This window comes from Psammomys obesus, unplaced genomic scaffold (genome assembly GCF_907164565.1).
Source record: "Psammomys obesus unplaced genomic scaffold, mPsaObe1.curated_primary_1811, whole genome shotgun sequence".
In the NCBI taxonomy this organism is placed as follows: Eukaryota; Metazoa; Chordata; class Mammalia; order Rodentia; family Muridae; genus Psammomys; species Psammomys obesus.
The window spans coordinates 12,878,337-12,896,160 of NW_026592732.1; positions in this window are offsets into that span (position 1 = coordinate 12,878,337).

Consider the following 17,824-nt stretch of genomic DNA (forward strand, 5'->3'; position numbering starts at 1 on the left):
GTGTGTGTGTGTGTGTGTGTGTGTGTGTGTGTGTGTGTGTGTGTGTGGTATACAGTGAACAATATTGCCTATTGCTGTCATTGGTTAAAATTTACTTTTAGCCTGTCACAAGATTACAGCATTTACTCTTAAAAAATTTAAGTCAGCTTAGAAAGGTTTGAGTGACTTCATAGACGGAAACAAAACAAAACAGTTTCAATCTCATGGAAACACTCTGACAGAAAAGTAAGTGGACATCTGTTCCACTCTTGGCCTCTTATAGTCCTCACTTTCTGCCCTGGAAATTATCAGTCTTTCAGTGCCTTTCCACACATTAAATCAATTTTGAATTTATCTTAAAATTTTTGCGGAAAGCGGTAATTTTTGTCAGTTAGTACATTCCTGCTCAATTAACTGTACACATTTGAATATCAAAAATTTGTAATAGTCTACAAATCTGTATTTTCTCATTGTCTATGTTGTATAGATTATGTGGGGAAACCATGCAAGAGAACAGTGGTCTTGGCAGCAAGTTTTGAGGTTGACTGCATGCAAATCAAGTCTCAGTTCTTGATGCTTTCCCTGAGAGACACTGAAAATTGAAGAACTTCTTGGAAGAGGATGGCCCCTGATTTGCAACATTTAGAGGCTGAACTTGCTTTAATTTTATGTAGTTCCATTCTAAATTGCAATGTGGTTCTGAATTCCAGACTCATTAATATCTTTCATTGCTTTCACCTTATAACTGAATGGAATATCCATAAATTAGATGTATTAACAACTATACAGTGAAATACACACCCTGTCACCTGCAGTTTTCACAGAGCTATAATCATTGAGCAAGAAAGATACATAGGAAGACTAATTTAAATGCAGAAATGCCTAACACTAGAAGCCTGTATGTATAGTTTTTCTAGAATCTTCCCTTTTTTCTTGACATTGGAATAGTTCTAGAAGATGAGATAATCTTCTATGTTTTGAAAGATTTATTTTATTTTTATTATGTGTATTTGTGTGTCTTTGTTAATGTGCACTTGTGTGCAGGTGCCTATGGACACCAAAAAACAGTATTTTATTCCCTTGATCTGGAGTGACAGGTGGTTGTAAGCTACCTAGTATGGGTGCTTGGAACCTAACACTAGTCTCTAGAGTAGCCTAGAGTATTCTTAGAAATGGAACCATCTCACCAACATGGAAATGCTTCTTCAACTGAATTTGCATAGTAAGAATGAAGAATGAATACATTATTTTATTATATTACAAGCTCAAATATCTGTCAGGTCATTTGTGAAGGAAGTGTAATTCTTTATGTAAACATATTTAAAAGAACAATTCATGACTGTAAGGCAAAAATTTATCATCTTATATTGAATTCATTAGGAAAAGAGAACGTTTGCTATCTGTCTTAACATACAAGTGTCTTAGAATGACAACTTTCTCTTCAGCATCAACTTTCAGTTCTGTGTGAAATGATACTCAGCTCAAGTCTAACTCCCAAATCCAGAGCAGATCCTGAGAAGACTTGTGGAGAAGCAAAGCACAGTCTAAGTGCCAAGGTCTGAGGTTATTTACATCTGTGGACACAGAGGCAATCCCCTCACTCCAGCCGGTCAGATAACTTACCATGGCATTGCTAGCTCCTGTTTCCTTTGGAATTACAGTGAACACAATTTACCTTATTCTTAAGAAGAAGTAATAAGAAAACCATGGTTGGTCATAGCACTTTTGTTAAATCTTTCTAACCCTTTCCATTTAATTTTAAGATTAATGAAAAATTCTTTATAAAGGTGTTTGTGCTATATTGGTCTTTTTAAAAATATTTTTTTATTTTCAAATAATTTTATACATTCTCTTGTATCCCAACTGTAGCCCTCTCCCTCTTTCCCTCCCAATCCTCCCGTCCCTCCCTCATTTTCTCCCTGCCCCCTTCCGAGTCCACTGAGAGGGGGTGTCCTCCTCTCCTTTTGTCTGGCCCTAGCTTATCAGGTATCTTCAGGATGGTTGCAATGTCCTTATCTGTGGCCTAGCAAGGCTGCTCCTCCCTCAGGGGGGAGGGGAATCTCATGAGTTCATGTCAGAAACGATTCCTGTCCCCCTCACTAGGGAACCCACTTGGATACTGAGCTATCATGGGCATATCCTCACTGATATAGACCTATAAGATAGGATAAACATACTAAAATATGTACACCCAAAGAAGATAAACAAGAAAGAGGTCCAGGGGTAAGATGATCAATCCTCATCTAGAAAGACAAAGGGGATGGGCATTGGAAATAAGAGAAAACAAGTAACAGGACAGTAGCCTACCACAGAAGGCACCTGAAAGACTCTACCTAGCAGTGTATCAAAGCAGATGCTGAGACCCATAACCAAACCTTTGGCAGAGTACAGGGAATCATATGAAGGAAGGAGGAATTAGTATATCCTAGAGGGGACAGGTAGCCCCACAAGGTCCAAATATATCTGAGCACAGGGTTCTTCTATGAGACTGTTTATCCAACCAAGGACCATGCATGGATATATAACCTACAGCCCCTGCTCAGACATAGCCCATGGTAGCTCAGTATATTGGTCTTGGTTGTCAACTTGACATGATTTAGAACGGCATATTAGACACACCTCTGGGGTCTGTTCTAAAGTATACCTGAGGGAGAAGGATCTGTCCTCAGGGTCCAGGGATGGCTCAGATACAAGAGGATCAGAAAAAAAAAAGAAACATGTTGCTTGCCCGCCTTCACGTCTTCTTGAGTGGGTATGTCTCTCTGTAAGGATTCCACCCTGTTTTTACACCATACTCCAGCTTCTTTGGCCTTCCAACCTGAAATGAATAGCAGTGATTTTGGGCAAACATGAGAGTTTAAACAGTAGTAATATACAAGGATAGCAGTTAGGCAGAGAAGCCAAGATGATGGCACTGAGGGCACACTGTGTCTGATCAGCAGCACACCAGTGACTGCACAGCAACCAACAGACCGAACTGTGGGTCTCAAAACACCAGCAACTGTATAACCCAGATGAGAAGAAACCCCACAGTGTGGGAAGCAATTGGGTCGGGTCGGATCTGAGGTCATCCAGCTAAAACACAGAAGAGTTCCTGATTTCCTTACAGGTGCTTGGTCGTCAGCCCAGAGTCACATGCCTGCACGCTCTGATCACCATCTCAGACTGAGCTGTGGGACCCACAATACCAGAAACTGGGTTTCCCAGATGAGAGGAAACCCCACGGTGAAGGAAGCAATTGGGTCTGACTGACCTCAGGTCACTTAGCCAATCCTCTCCACTCCACCCCAAAAGTTCCCAAGTTCTGGCAGGTGCTTAGTCCCCAGAACCACAGGCCTGCACATTCTACTCACCATGCCAGACAGAACTGTGGGCCCCCAAACACCAGAGACTTGGTTTACTACTCAAGAGAAAATCCCATGGTGATGGAAGCAATGGGGTCCAACTTCAGGTCACCCAGCCAACATCCCCCAACTCCAGGTAAGTTCCTGGGTTCCTGTAGGTGCTCAGTGACTAGCACAGAGCATGCCTAAACACTCTACTCACCATCCAAAACTGAACTTTGGACCCCCAAACACCACAGACTGGGTCTCCCACTCTTGAGGAAACCCCATGGTGAGGGAAACATCAGGTCCGTCCTCAGGACACCCAGATAATCCTCAGAAAAGTTCCTGGGTCCCCACAGACATAGGGGCTCTAGTCTCAGGTCACATGTCTGTGTGTTGTACTCATTGGCCACTGATTACTACTTGGGTAGTGGGACACAGAGCTCCATCCTTAGACCTACAGATGCCTGGGACCCACGGGATCAGCTCCAGACACTGCTCCAAAACTTCACTTGTCTCTGTAGTGAAACCAACCAAACCTCAAGGCTCTTTGGTTCTTCAAGAGTGCAGCATCCAGGAAAAACAGACTATGAACAGCAGCAGTTTAATAAATTTAGAGAAAGAAAACCAGTGGCAGGGCACCTGTCTCCAGGACTTCTCCTTGTGATAGGAGAGCCCCTGGGCTCCTGAGGAGCACAGTTAGCCCACAGGTCCATACAACTGAGGTGAGCTGTGGCAATTTTCTGACAAGCACCACCCATCCAGTGACCATACCCAAAAAGCCAAGGAGAGTTTCTTCAGGAACAACCATCTTCCTGTCAAGGGGATTTCCCCTACCACCCTGCCACCCCCAGGACTTCAGCAGGAACCAGAAACTAACAGTCAAAACCTGAGATATCCAGATGGGTAAAGACCAGCATAAAAGCACAATCAACAAAAGCCAAAGCAATATGGCATCTTCAGAACCCAGTTCTCCAAGGGTAAGTATCCATGGATACCTTAACATAAGTGAAATTCAAGAAAATGACCTTAAATTTATGCTTATGAAGATAATAATGGAGGAAACAAAATCTGTAAAGAAACACAGGGAGATAAAGTAAAACATCAGCAAAGAAATACAGGAAGATACAGCCAAACAGTTTATGGCCTTTAGAGAGGAAATAATTAAATCACTGAAAGAAATGAAAGAAATAGAAGAGAGTTCTAACAATTTGAAGGAAAGTACAAACAAACAGGTGAAAGAAATCAACAAAACAGTTCGAGATCTGAAGATGGAAATGGAAACATTAAAGAAAACACAAACTGAGGAAATCATGGAGAGGGAGAACTTAGGGAAGAAAAAAAAATAAAACAGGAATGTAGAGGTAAGCATATCCAACAGATTAAAAGAAAGACTCTCAGGTGTTGAAGATACAATGTAAGAAATCGATCTATCCATCAAAGAAAATGTTAAATCTAAAAAATTCCTGACACAAACCATCCAAGAAATCAAGGACAACATGAAAAGACAAAACCTAAGAATAAGAGGAATAGAGGAAAAGGAGATTCCCATCTCCAAGGCCTATATATATTTTCAACAAATTCATAGAAGAAAAATTCTCCAATTTAAAGGATAGGCCTATAAGGATACAAGAGGCCTACAGAACACCTAATCTATTAGACCAGAAAAGAAAATCCTCCCACAACATAATAATGAAGTCACTAAATATACAGAACAAAGAAAAAAATACTGAAACCTAAAAAGGAAAAATGCCAAGTATTATATAATGGGGACCTATCAGAATCATACCTAACTCTTCAACATAGACTATGAAAACCAGAAGGACATAGACGGATGCTATGCAGACCTTAAGAGAACAGAGATGTCAGCTAGACTACTATACCCAGCAAAACTCTCAAATATCATAGATGGAGAAAACAAAATATTCAATAGCAAAAAGAAATTTAAATAGTACCTACCCACATATCCAGCCTTACAGAAGATATTAGAAGAAAAATACAACCAAAAAAGGCTAAATATATCCAGGAAAACACAGGAAATAAATGATCTCACTACAGCAAAACTAAAAGTAGCCAAGCACACAAACACACTATCACAACCAACATCAAAATAAAAGGATCTTACAGTCACTGGTCATTAACCTCTCTCAACATTGATGGAATCAACATTCTGTGAGACACAGGCCAACAGAATGTATGCTTAATCAAGACCCAACATTCTACTGCATACAAAAAAAAAAAAAAAAAAAAAAAAAAAAAAAAAAAAAAAAAAAACAATCTCAGTCAAAAAGATAGACATTACCTGAGAGTAAAGAGCTGGAAGATGGTTTTCCCATCACACAGACCCAAGAATCAAGAGGGAATAGCCATTCCAATATCTAATGAAATAAACTTTCAACCAAAATTAATCAAAAGAGATGGGGAAGGATACTTCATATTCATCAAAGGAAATTTACACGAGGAAGACATCTCAGTTCTGAAAATCTGTGCCCTCAAATACAAGGAAGCCCACATTTGTAAAAGAAACATTAATGAAATTTAAATAGCACATGGATCCCTACACATTTATGGTGGGAGACTTCAACACCCCACTCTCATCAAAAGACAGGTCAACGATACAGAAACTAAAAAAGACATATGACGCTAACAGATATCATGAATCAAATGTACCTAACAAACATCTATAGAACTTTTTACCCAAACACAAAAGAATTTACCTGCTTCTCAATTCCTCATGGAACCTTCTCCAAAATAGAACATATTGGTGGTCACTGAGCAGGCCTCAACAGATACAAAAAGTTTGAAATAATCACTTGTATCCTACCAGACCTCCATGGATTAAAGCTGGACCTCAACAACAACAGAAACAGCAAAAAGCCTACACACACATGGAAACTGAACAACTCTCCACTCAATTACCACCGCTGGGTCAGGGAAGAAATAGAGAAAGAAATTAATGTCTTCCTAGAATTCAATGAAAATGAAGGTACAACATACCCAAACTTATGGAACACAATGAAAGCAGTGCTAAGAGGAAAGTTCATCGCACTAAATACCTTCAAGAAGAAATTCAAAACATTTAATAAAAACAACTTAATGGCTCATCTGAAAGCCTTGGGGGGGGGGGGCGGACACACCCAAGAGGAGTAGACAGCTGGAAATAATCAAACTCAAGGCTGAAATTAATAAACTAGAATTAAGGAGAACAATTCAAAGAATCAATGAGAGCAAGAGCTGGTTCTTTGAGAAAATCAACAAGATAGACAAACCCTTAGCCAAACTAACTAAAAGGTAGAGAGACACTATCCAAATCAACAAAATCAGAAATAAAAAGGGGACATAACAACAGACACTGAGGAAATCCAAAAAATCATTAGGTCTTACTTCAAAAGCCTATATGCCACAAAATTTGAAAATTTACATGAAATGGACAATTTTCTTGGTTGATTCCACTTACTAAAGCTGAATCAAGATCAGATATAAATTAAATCATCCTATATACCCTAAGGAAATAGAAGCAGTCATAAAAAGTCTCCCTTCCAAAAATAGCCCAGGATCAGATGGTTTTAGTGCAGAATTCTACCAGACCTTCAAAGAAGAGCTAGTGCCAATACTCTTCAGAGTATTCCACAAAAATAGAAACAGAAGTCATTCTATGAAGCCATAGTCACCTTGATGGCTAAACCTCACAAATACCTAACAAAGAGAACTTCAAACCTATCTCTTTTATGAACATTGACACAAAAATATTTAATAAAAGATTCGCAAATCAAATCCAAGAACACATCAAAGATATCATTCATTATGACCAAGTAGGCTTCATCCAAGGTGTGCAGAGGTGGTTGGGTCAACATACAAAAATCCATCAATGTAATCCACCATATAAACAAGCCAAAAGTAAAACAAACAAACAACAACAACAACAACAAAAAACATGATCATCTCCTTAGATGCGAAAAACCACTTGATAAAAATCCAACACCCATTCATGTTTAAAGTTTTGGAGAGATCCAGGATACAGGCACATACTTAACCATAGTAAAGGCAAAATACAGCAAGGTAATAGCAAACATCAAACTAAACGAAGAGAAACTTAAATCAATTCCACTGAAATCAGGGACAAGGCAAGGCTGCCCACTCTCTCCAACATATTACTTGAAGTCTTTGCTAGAGCAATAAGACAACTAAAGGAGATCAAGGGGATTCAAATCAGAAAAGGAGAAGTCAAACTATGACTCTGAAGATGATATGATAGTATACATGTGTGACCCCCAAAATTCTACCAGGGAACTCCTACAGCTAATAGTCTGGATACAAAGTGGCTGGATACAAAATTAACTAAAAAAATCAGTAGCAAAACAGACAGACAAACAAACAAACAAACAAACAAAAATCAGTAGCTTTCCTGTACTCAAAAGACAAATGGGCTGAGAAAGAAATTAGGGAAATAACTCCCTACACAATAGCCACAAAAAGCATAAAGTATCTTGTAACTTTAACCAAAAGAGTGAAAGACTTGTATGAAAAAAAAAAAAAAACAACAACTTCAAGTTTCTAAAGAAAGAAATTGAAGAAGATATCAGAAGATGGAAAGATCTCCCATGCTCATGACATAGTAGGATTAACTTAGTAAAAATGGTCATTTTACCAAAAGCTATCTATAGATTCAATGCAATTCCCATTAAATTACCAACATAATTCTTTAAAGACCTTGAAACAAAAATTCTCAATTTCATATGGAAAAACAAAAAAAACCAGGATAGCTAAAACATTCCTCTACAATAAAAGATCTTCTGGAGGTATCTCCATCCCTGTCTTCAAGCTGTACTATAGAGCAACGGTAAACAGAAACAGAATGGTAGATCAGTGGAATCAAATAGAAGACCCTGAAATAAACCCACACACCTATGGACACCTGATTTTTGACAAATATGCCAAAACCATACAACGGAAAAAAAAAATCATCTTCAGCAAATGATGTTGGTCTAACTGGATATCCACATGTAGAAAAATGAAAATAGACCTATATCTATCACCCTGCACAAAATTAAGGTCCAAAGACCTCAACATAAAACCAGGCACACTAAGTCTGTTGGAAGAAAAAGTGGGTAAGAGCCTCGAACTCATTGGCACAGGAGACAACTTCCTGAAAAGAACACCAACAGGTCAGGCTCTAAGATCAATTGTCAATAAATGGGACCTCATGAAACTGAAAAGCTTCTGTAAAGCAAAGGACAGTGTCATCAGAACAAAATGACAGCCTACAGACTGGAAAAAGATCTTCACCAACCCTATATCTGAGAGAGGGCTAATACCCACAATACATAAAGAACTCAAGAAATTAGATACCAACAAACCAAATAATCCAATTAAAAGAGGGGTACATAGCTAAACAGAGAATTCTCAATAGAGGAATATTGAATGGTAGAGAAACACTTAAAAGAAATTCTCAACATCCTTAGTCATCATGGAAATGAAAATCAAAATGATTCTGAGAGTCCATCTTACACCCATCAGAATGGCTAAGATAAAAAAACAATATGCAAGTGACAGCACATGCTGGCCAGGATGTGCAAAAAGGGCAACACTCCCCCATTGCTGGTGGGAGTGCAAACTTGTAAAACAAATTTGGAAATCAATGTGGTGCCTTCTCAGAAAATTGGGAATAGCACTAACTCAAGATTCAGCTATACCACTCCTGGACATATACCCAAAAGATGCCCCACCATTCAGAAAGGACATTTGCTCAACTATGTTCATAGCAACTTTATTTGTAATGGCCACAATCTGGAAACAACCTAGATGTCCCTCAACAGAGGAATGGATACAGAAAGTATGGCACATTTACACAATGGAATACTACTCAGCTCTTAAAAACAAGGAAATCATGAAATTTGCAGGCAAACGGATGGAACTAGAAAAGATCATTCTGAGAGAGGTAACCCAGAAACAGAAACAGAAAGACACACATGGTATACACTCACTTATAGGTGGCTATTAGCTTCTATCTATCTATCTATCTATCTATCTATCTATCTATCTATCTATCTATCTATCATCTATCTATCTACCATAGGATAGTCATACTAAAATCTAGAGATCTAAAAATGCTAAACAACAAGGAGGACTCTAGGGAGGACGCTGAAATCTCATTCAGAAAGGCAAACAGGATAGAGACCAGAAGTGGTGGAAGAGAAGGAACAGGATGGGAGCCTACTATAGAGGGTCCGCTGAAAGACTCCATGCAACAAGGGATAGAAGCAGATGCTGAGCCTCACAGCCAAACTTTGGGCAGAGTGCAGGGGTTCTTACGGAAGAAGGGGGGAGGATAGGAGGACCACAGGGGACAGGAGCCCCACCAGGAGACCAACAATGCTAAAAACCTGAGCCCAGGAAGTCCTGCAGAGACTCAAGCACCAAGGAAGGACTATGCATGGAGAGGACTTAGACAGCCTGCTCAGATGTAGCCCATTGGCTGCTCAGTCTCTATATGGGTGTCTGAGTATGGGGATCAGGGGCTGCCTCTCTTATGAACTAGGTTTCCTAGTTGATCTTTGATAACTTTCCCATGTCAATGTGACTTTTTCAGGCCACAGAGGAAGAGGATCCAGGCAGTCCTGATGAGACTTGATAAGCTATGGACAGATGGCAGAAAAAGGAGATCTCCGTCTTTCAGTGGACTATGGAAATGGGACGGGGGGGGGGGGGAGGAGGGATAGAGGGTGGGGCTGGGGGAGTTGAGGGAGGGGAAGTCAATTGGGACACACAATAAATAAATTGTGAAAAAATTTTAAAACATTAAAAATAGGATAGTAGTTAATATTTTTTCTTTTATATATTCTTCTCTCATACAATACATTCAGTTAGAAGACCCTGCTATTAAGGACACATTTCACTCTGTCCGGATAGTTCTCCTAGCTTGGTGCAAAATGGAGGACTTCCTTTCTTAGCAGGGCCTCCTCTTCTCTGCCTGACCGAATGTGGGGAGCAACTGTAATCACAGATGCCAGACCTTGCTTAGAAGATGACACTGCACAGAGATTCCTGCAAAAACTACATGACTCAGCACATAAATCCTGCTCCTTCCCCTTGCTCATATAATAATTAGATACTGTGTATAGATACTGTGTTATGGCCAATCAGTCCTTCCCACCTGTAACCCTAAGAACCATATATACCTTACCCCTGAAGCTGACTCCCAGACGTCTACTCTATGGTATTCATGGCTGTCTGATCCCCATTCTTCGCTTCTGTTCCCTTTATTCTCTTGGGCTGGTGTCTAATGACCTACGAGGGGAAATGAGGACCACAACATCCCTTGCCTCTCCTACTTCCAGTTCTCCCTCTCCCCAAGATCCACTTATCCTCTCTTTTGCTTCAGAAAAGAACAGGCCTCCCAGGGCTATCACTCAATCGAGCATAACAAGACACAATAAGACTAGGCACAAGATGTCCTACTATCAAGACTGGATGAGGCAGCCTAGCTGTAGAAGGGAGAAGATTCTAGGCAAAAATAGTCAGACACCCCTACTCTCACTAGTAGGAGTCCAACAAAAACCTCAAGCTAAAGAAAAACATGTATGCAGAGGGCCTCGTGCAGACCCACGGAGGCTCTGTGGTTGGCACTTCAGTCTTTGTGAGCCCTTGTAAGCCCTCCTTACTTGATTCTGTGGGTCATGTTTTTGCAGTGTCTTCAATTCCTCTGGCTCTTACAGTCCTTCCTTCCAGTCTTCTGAAGAGTAGCTCCATCTAATGTTTGACTGTGAGTCCCTGCGCCTGCTCCCATGGCCTGCTAGAGGAAGCCTCTTTGATTCTGAGGATGACTGGGTGAGGCACCTGTCCTATGAGGATAGCAGAATATCATTGGTTGGTAACTCCCACAAGCTCTGAGCAACCATTGCCCCAGCATAACTTACAGGAAGCACAGGTCGTGGGTCATAAAAGTTACACCATTGGGACCCTACCCTATTTACAGAGGATAGTTGGTTCTGAGTCCGTATTCTACATTACTAGGAGTCTTGGATAGGGTCAGCACATAGGTTCCAGGTTTCCACAACACTAGATTTCCATATCACCCCTAAATGCCCACCTATTTCAGTCATTTCACTCCGTACTCCCTTCCATTACCTCTCCTCCCCCCACCTGATCTCTCTTGTTCCAAGTCTATCTACAAAAACTGTTCTATTTCCTCTTCCCACAGAGATCCATCCATCCTCCCTAACCTCTTCTCTTCGTCTAACTTCTCTGAATCTGTGGAGTATAGTGTGCCTATCCTTTACTTGAAAGCAAACATTCACTTATAAGTGAATATATGTAACATATTTGTCCTTTTGGGTTTGGGTTGCCTCATTCAGTATGATTTTTTTCAACTTCCATTTACTTGTCTAAAAATTTAATGACAATTTTTTTCCTAAGAGCTGAGTAATAATCCATTTTGTAAATGTACCACATTTATACATGGAACTTGGAGAAGGTGAGGGAGGGGGACTACAATTTAGATATACAATGAATAAGTTGTAAAAAATAAATAAATAAACAAAACAAAAAAAAGTATTTGTGTTAAATAATCTAACCTATGTACTGACTACATAATTATCTGCTAATTCTACCAGTTTTAGCACTTCAAGTTATCTTTAATTTGATGACTTTAACAACTACTTTTACTTAAAAATGCTTATCTATCTGTCTATTTTTATGTGTGAGTATATGCCGTATGTCTGGAGATGTTTATAGATACCAAACCCCTGGAGATATTATAAGCTATTGTGAGATGCTGGATGTGAGTACTAGGAATCAAATTCAAGTCTAAAGGAAGATCAGCAAATCCTCCTAGCCACAGTTGTCTTTCTAGCTCCTCTCTTTTAATTTCATATTTTTGTTTATTATTTTTTTTCATGTATGTGTGAGTGCATATTATGTGTCCTGGTTGTTTTTTGTGCAAGCTAGAGTTATGTGAAAAGAAGAAAGTCTACCAGTTTGTAGGGCATTTTCTTGATTAATTATTACTCATGTGATAAGAATCATCCCACTATGGGAGATCCTACCCCTGTACAAGTAATCTTGAGTTGAATAAGAAAGGAAGCTTAGCAAACCATGAGCATCAGGTCAGGAAGCTGCTTTTATCCATTGTCTTTGCGTCAGTTCCTGCTTCTACGTTTCCACTTGAATTCTTGCCTTGTCTTCTCTTCATGATGGACCGCAAACTGTAAAATTAAATAGCCCTTTTCCTCCTAAAGTTGCTTTTGGTATCAGTGTTTTATCACAGCAGTAAAGGCTCTAACTAGGACAACCACGTGATAACATTTCTCTATTACACATCATCTTTCTGTGTTTCTGTGTGCATACATTTAAAGAACAGTGCTGCACTTTGTGGATACTATATCCTTCAGATTTTGAACTGTGTTTTCTCCTTCAAAGAGCTCTAAGTTTTGTCCTGGGAGCCATCACCCTCAAGAAATTCTCCCTCATCCCGTTTAGGCATGTGTAGTGTTTACCGAAGGAATATTGAGAGCAGTTAACACTAAAACATGATCTTTAGCCCTGAGTGGACATTCTAGTATTTCAGTCACACTCTGCAGAAGTCACCCTATGGGGACAAGATAGAGTGGTGTCTGGCATCTGCACAACCGTGCTATTTTCAGCAAAATCTGAGCACTGCCTGCTTCATTCCCAAAGGTATTCTCTGCTGTCAAATGGACAGTGCTCTCCTCTCTGATGATGTCTTCTGTGACTTCCAGTCCTTCAGTGACTCCCTTGGATTGCTGTTGTCTTCACTCTATGGAATCAATAGGCTGCCAGGGGCGTCATTTCTGTGCTGTGAATGGGAAGATGTACCTACGTCAGCCAAGTTCTGGAGATCATAGAGATGACATCTTTCAGTTCACTTTAAAGATAGAGCTGCCTTCTTTGTCTATGAGTTTATTCATGAAAGCAATAATCTCATGCATTTCGTGTGTTTGCTTGCCTAACGTAAGGTGAGTACCAGTTAATCATTTATGGCAGGAAAGGAGAGCCCTCTGTCTTTAGTGATAAAACTGTATTAAACATCTGTTTCATATGCTGCTATTCTCTGTGTCATGTGGGTGAGGAACCCAGTGACATGTCTAAAACACACAGTCAATGCTTAAAAATATTTATGAATAAGTGACTGTATTTTTTCATAGTTGATGTGATTTTTTTCTCAGTTCAGATCCTTTGTTATCATATTGATACATCACCAAACTATTTTCAGTTAGAGAAGACTGTTCCATGTATAAATCAAGAATCAGTAGATACTGCCTTCCATCAGGAAATCTATTTATTTTGTATATTGTGTATGGTTAGAGAAAGAAAGAAAAGAAATGGTTTTTTAATTGTTAGACTATATAAACTATAGCTTATTTCTGCTTCCACCATCATTTTTATTTTTATTTTAAATTAATTTCTCTCAAAGTACGGAATTTGTTCCCTTTCTCTCTTTTTTAAACATGGACATAACAGATTATTTTTTAATCCTCTTAGATCAGTTTCTAAGGTAAATGAAAACCATTTTTCCTCCTGAGAAGTTATGAAAAGGTCTACTTACTTAAGTCTTTTAGAATTAGAAGTGTACTGACTGAAAAATGAGAAATGATGGTTTATTCTAGAATACAAAATCAAAGTCTTTTTGATTACACGGTATTCCTCTTTGCCATTCGTCTCTTTGTGCTACAACTCTAGAGATGATTTTGTTGCCTTAGATGCTACTGTTTTGAGTTATAATATTTTTGTATATTTGGGCAAACATGTAATTTGAAAGAAATTATTACTAGTTACTGTTTTTTTTTAATTATTATTTCATAGGTTGGTACCTTCTAATTATTCATATAGGTATTTCACTTCTGGTTGGTACATGTAGTACCCAGATTTCTGTTTCTCTGACAGTTCTAGAGTATAAATACCCTAGAATCTATCAACCCAATAGTCAAGACACCTACCTACCTTGAGATGACCTGAAAATTTCAACACATGGTGCACTGGCTTAGTGTCCTACCGCTGACTATCAATGTCCTCACTAAGATGTTTTCTCGGCCACACATTTACACAGCAACTCTTTGTGTCTTTGCCAAGCTATTAATATGGCTTAGAATTTCCAGCTCTATGAGCTGTGGGGATTTCACTACCGTGGTTTCATTGTTTACAAGCTATGTAATCTCTTGAAAGAACAGATCCCTCGCTTGTAAAATTCACACAATAAATAATGAATATAAATACCCTTTGCTAGTGGAGACTTCGTAGAAATCACAAATTAAATTAAAGAAGAATCTCTTATGCAAGTGTGAGGCATTTGTAGTTTTTCACAGATTCTGTTCACAATTTCCATCATGAAACTTGAAGGGTATGGGTTCTGCTTTCTCTAGAGTTTATTATTAAACAACTGTAAAATTTTCATTTTTCAAGTAATTAATCTTTTTTTGGGAAGGGTATTCTACCCCCCCATTCCACCCAGAACACAGATGCTGAGCCTAGTGAACCACCCCCATTTGCCAATTCACCAGAGCCACAAATTGTCCACAAAATCCAGCAAAGAAAATGTCCCAGAAAACCAGATGTGGTTTGCAAAAGCTTACACCGGCTGCCCTTCATGACAGAGCTCATTTAAAGTTCATTCTTTGTCAGGTTCTTCGTATGCCTTTCATAAATATAATATGCAGACCTAGCAATAAGAGATGACAAAGTAAAAATCCCATATTTTCTATTTGCCAGATAAATAACATTAAAATTTATTGCTTAATACATTCAATGGGAATAACATCACCTTCCTTTCAGGTTGATTGTCATGATTAAATGATTTTATCAAATATTAACTGGCTTTCTATTTTTATATCTTAGCTTTGATACATATTGATAGATAATGACTTTAAAATAGGGAAAAAGTTTTAGATATCAGCTTATTCAGCCATTTAAAAAATATATTAATTATAGCAATTTATTCACTTTGTATCCCAGCTGTGGCCCCCTTCCTGGTCTCCTCCCAATCCCTCCCTCCCTCTTCTCCTCCTATGCTCCTTCCCTAATCCACTGATAGGGGAGTTCCTCCTCCCCTTCTATCTGACCCTAGTCTACCACTTCTCATCAGGACTGGCTGCATTGTCTTCCTCTGTGGCCTGGCAAGGCTGCTCCCACCAGGGGTTGGTGATCAGAGAGTCAGCCACTGAGTTCAGATCAAAGAAAATCTTTGCTTCCCTTACTAAGAAACCTACTTGAAGACTGAGTCTATGGGCTACATCTGAGCAGGGGTTTTAGATCCTCTCCATGCATGGTCCTTGGTTGGTGTGTTTATCTTGTATTATATGTATTTGAATTACTGTAAAAACCCACAGTTTCAGAATCCCTAGGATAGTGGAATAGAATACAAGTTCACAGAGCTATGATCATCTGATTTTTATGAACATGGGTAAACATACACTTGAGAAAAGAGTGTCTTCAAAAAAAAAAAGAAAGAAAGAAAAGAAAAGAAAAAGAAGAGGTGCTGGGAAGATTGGGTATCCACAGGTAAAAGAATGGAATCACATCCCTAATGTCACTCTTTATACAAATCAATTCAAAATGAATCAAAAACTTTATACTAAAACTCAAAAGCCTGAAACTACTAAAGGAAAAGGTGAAAAAAAAAATCAAGATATAGACAGAGGGAAGGTCTTTCTCTAAGACTCTATTTGCACAGGAAACAATCCCTTAAATCACTGACTGCAACTCTATAAAATTAAAAAGCTTCAAAACAACAATGGAAATAACCAGCGTAATTAGGTAGACTACAGAATAATAAAATTTTTTGCAATCTATATACCCCTGACAGGAGGTTAATAACTAAATCATATAAAAATCAACTAGTCAAAACAAACAGTAGGATCAATAAACGGGCAAATGAATAAACCAATAGTTCCCAAAGGTGAGTAAAAATAGCCTTAACTTTAAATCTTTCACTATCAGAAAAACAAAAATCCAAATTACATGGTTCCTCTATGTCACATCATTATGAATGATTATTGTAAAGAATTAAACAACTAATGTTGGTGAGGGTAAGGGATTTAAGTGTTGCATACAGCTCTTTGGAATGTCCACTGGAGCAGCCATGTAGTTAAGGTTACTATTTCTGCAATGACACAACATGACCAAAAACAAGTTGGGGTGGGTGGAGTTTATTTATCTTACACTTTCCTATTATAGCTCATCATTGAAGGATGTCAGGACAGGAACCCAAACAGGGCAGGAAAGTGGAGGCAGGAACTGATGCAGAGGCCTACTACTTCTAATGGCTTGCTCAGCCTGCTTTCTTAGAGAACCCAGACCCCCCAGCCCAGGGATGGCACCAGCCACAATGGGATGGGCCCTCTTCTCTCAATCATTAATTATAAAAATGCCCTTTTTACAAGCTTGTCTACAGCATGATGGTATGGAAGCATTTCCTAAATTGAGGTTCTCGCCTCACAAACAATTTTAGCTTGTATCAAGTTGACATAAAACTATCCAGCATAAACCACTCTGGAAATTAACACAAAGGTTCCTCAGAAAAATGAGTGTGGAAATACGATATAGTCCAGCTATGTCATTCTTGGATAGTTGTGCAAAGAATTCAAGTACACTATAGAGACATCTATCTACACATCCATGTTTTGGGCAGCATTATAATGACTCCCAAGTTATGGATCAGACCAGATGTCTACCAACAGTTGAAGGGATGAAGAATATATATCACTCATATACATACTCATGTGACATGAAGTAGAAGAAAAGGCTAAATGGACAAAAGGACTAGTGTGCAGAGAAGATGGCATCAAGAGTGATATATTTCAAGTGCCTGTTATAATTGGATATAAGTGTGTTTAGGAAACTCATTACTATTCACAATTCATATACACCCAATAAGGGAATAAATATAAACAAGAATTTTAAAAATTCATTTTTTAATTTTTACATGAAACTTCCCATGTGATTCAACTAAGTCAGAGAACTAATTTTATTTTGCAAACTCTCTTCTCAAGAAAAGTTGAATTATTTGCAAAATAAAATTTTACAGCTTATTTGAATTTCTCATTGTATAATTGAAAAGAATTCTTCCCTTAGCAGATGGGTGTAACTTAATGATTCCTGTTTTCTTTGGTTACAAACAGGAGGTGACTTATCTCACACCTTGACTTTTACCTGTGGTACACACGCCAAGAAGTCCAGTGATTTTTCCTCAGGAGTTTGTAGAGAACAAAAGACCTTGATTAATAAGAATTCCAACACTGTCACTGTATGTCATTTGCATTTCACTGTTTAAGGATGGTCATAGTGTTCAGAGTGGAGTTAATTGCATGACTGTCTACAGGATTCCAGTGGCTGCCACAATGTCTTTTGCTGACTGTTCTTAAAGGAAGTGAATTTTAACCAAGGATGTAATGACTTAGGAGGCACACTGAAGGATGAAATAGAGAAGAGATTCTTTTTTCCCCTTTCCCTCCTCCCTGGATCAGGATGCAGTGTGTTATGCTACTGACCCATGGATGAGACAGCCT